Source organism: Moschus berezovskii, chromosome 14 (genome assembly GCF_049115385.1).
Source record: "Moschus berezovskii isolate FMDL1 chromosome 14, NW_MosBer_1.0, whole genome shotgun sequence".
Lineage (NCBI taxonomy): Eukaryota > Metazoa > Chordata > Mammalia > Artiodactyla > Moschidae > Moschus > Moschus berezovskii.
This window is the reverse complement of record NC_142473.1, coordinates 86,699,940-86,702,214: the sequence shown is the minus strand read 5'-3', so window position 1 is coordinate 86,702,214 and position 2,275 is coordinate 86,699,940. Positions and strand designations below refer to the sequence as shown.

General features: G+C 43.0%; 1 pseudogene; it reads right to left on the bottom strand.

Moving 5' to 3' along the window:
• Positions 1–433: 433 nt before the first annotated feature.
• LOC129553743 (olfactory receptor 5B2-like) lies at positions 434–1,376 on the bottom strand (annotated as a pseudogene).
• Between the last annotated feature and the right edge of the window lie 899 nt (positions 1,377–2,275).

Genomic DNA, 2,275 nt, shown 5'->3' with positions numbered 1-2,275 from the left:
AGTGACTGAACTGAACTGAACTGAACTGAACCTACACTTTATCACTGGCATTTACACCACTGTCATGTGTGTGACCACATGCCTCGTGCCCACATGAAGCATGTGTATGTGTTTCTGATCACAGCCTTGTTTGTCTCACTGATTTACGTGTGTGTTTGTACTGACATGTGGTAGAGAAAAAGCCTATGTGGCAACTGAATAAATCAAATCCATGACTAAGGTTTTTCAGAAGCAAGACCCAAAACATCTTATTCTTTCCCTGAGCTACATTATTTCAAGTATTACATTTCTGGACATTTTTTATTATCCCTAAACAACGTATTTTTGAAGCGGTAAGGCTAAAACTTTAGGAATTAAATGCATTGTACAGCTAAAAAGAGAGAATAGAACGACGTGAGAGAGATGAAACTACATTGCTTTTCATTATTCAACATTAAAATGCAAATCCTAGAGCGAGTTTTGCTTCCCCCAAGCCTTCTTGATCACACTTTTCCCCTCCTTGTTCCTCAGGCTGTAGACTGTAGGGTTCAGCATGGGGATGACCACAGCATGGAACACAGAGGCCACTTGGTCTGTGTCCATGGAGTGACTGGAGCTGGGCTGTAAGTACGTGAGGATGACTGTCCCATAGAAGATGTTGACTGCGAGAGGTGACTAGCGCAGGTGGACAAAGCTTTTTGGTATCCCTTAGCCGAGTGCATCTTCAAGACAGTGATAAATATGAGAAGGGAGGAAATAAATATTACCAGAAGAGCAAAAAAGACATTAAAGCTTGAAATTAAAACGAGAACCACCTCCCTAACATGTTTATCAGAGCAAGAGAGAGCCATGACAGCTGGAATATCACAGAAAAAGTGATGGACCACATTGGACTTACACAGAGAAAGGCTGAATGTGCCCCCAACATGGATGGAGGTGTTCACGAATCCACAGACAAAGGAGCCTATGGCCAGACGGCCACACACACTCGTCTTCATGGTGAAGGTGTAATGTAGGGGTTTACACACTGCGGCGTGGCGATCATAGTCCATTGCAGCTAGGAGGAAATTTTCCACACTGGCAAAGGCTGTGAAAAAGAATATCTGAGCAGCACAGGCATTGTATGAGATGACCTTGTCTGCTCTAAGAAACCCAGCCATCACTTTCGGTGTGGCAGCTGAGGAGTAGCCAAAGTCCACCAAAGACAGATTAATGATGAAAAAGTACATCGGGGTGTGGAGACGGGAGTCCAACAGGATCAGTGTGATCATCCCCAGGTTTCCAAAAACACTGATGAGGTAAATGAGGGTGAAGACAATAAAGAGGGGAATCTGAAGTTCTGGAGCATTGGTTAGACCCTCCAGGATGAAATCCGTCCGCTCTGTGCCATTCTCCATGGGAATATTCTAAATTCTCTGTAGTAATGAGAAAGCAAAGAGCACGAGGTAACCAGCAAAGAGTTTGCACTGGAATTATCGAAACACCCTGTTATTTTATCATTTTATGATGGCAATAAATTATTCTTCATGATTCTCTGATCTAGAGCATAGATTTGAAACAAAAAACCTAGCAAAAATCTTATTGTCACATACCGATTTATCATACAGCTTACATAATTTACTTCTTTGGACTCCAAAGTCACTGCAAATGGTGACTGCAGCCATGAAATTAAAAGATACGTTCTCCATGGAAGAAAAGTTATGACCAACATAGACAGCATGTTAAAAAGTAGAGACATTACTTTTGCCAACAAGTTCTGTCTAGTCAAAGCTATGGTTCCAGTAGTCATGTATGGATGTGAGAGTTGGATTATAAAGAAAGCTCAGTCCCCCAAAATTGATGCTTTTGAACCATGGTGTTGGGGAAGACTCTTGAGGGTCCCTTGGACAGCAAGGAGATGCAACAAGTCAATTCTAAAGGAAATCAGTCCTGAATATCTGTTGGAAAGACTGATGCTGAAGCTGAAACTCCAATACTTTGGCCACCTGATGTGAAGAACTGACTCAGTTGAAAAAACCCTGATGTTGGGAAAGATTGAAGGCGGGGGGAGAAGGGGACGACAGAGGATGATTGGTTGGATGGCATCACTGACTCGATGGACATGAGTCTGAGTGAGCTCCAGGAATTGGTGATGGACAGGGAGGCCTGGTGTGCTGCAATCCAGGTGGTCGCAAAGAGTTGGACATGACTCAGCAACTGAACTGAACTGAACTGATCCGATAGTTACATATTATTGAAGCTGTAAGATCCATACAGAGTACAAGCATTGCACAACTTCCCACTTGTGCAGATGAAC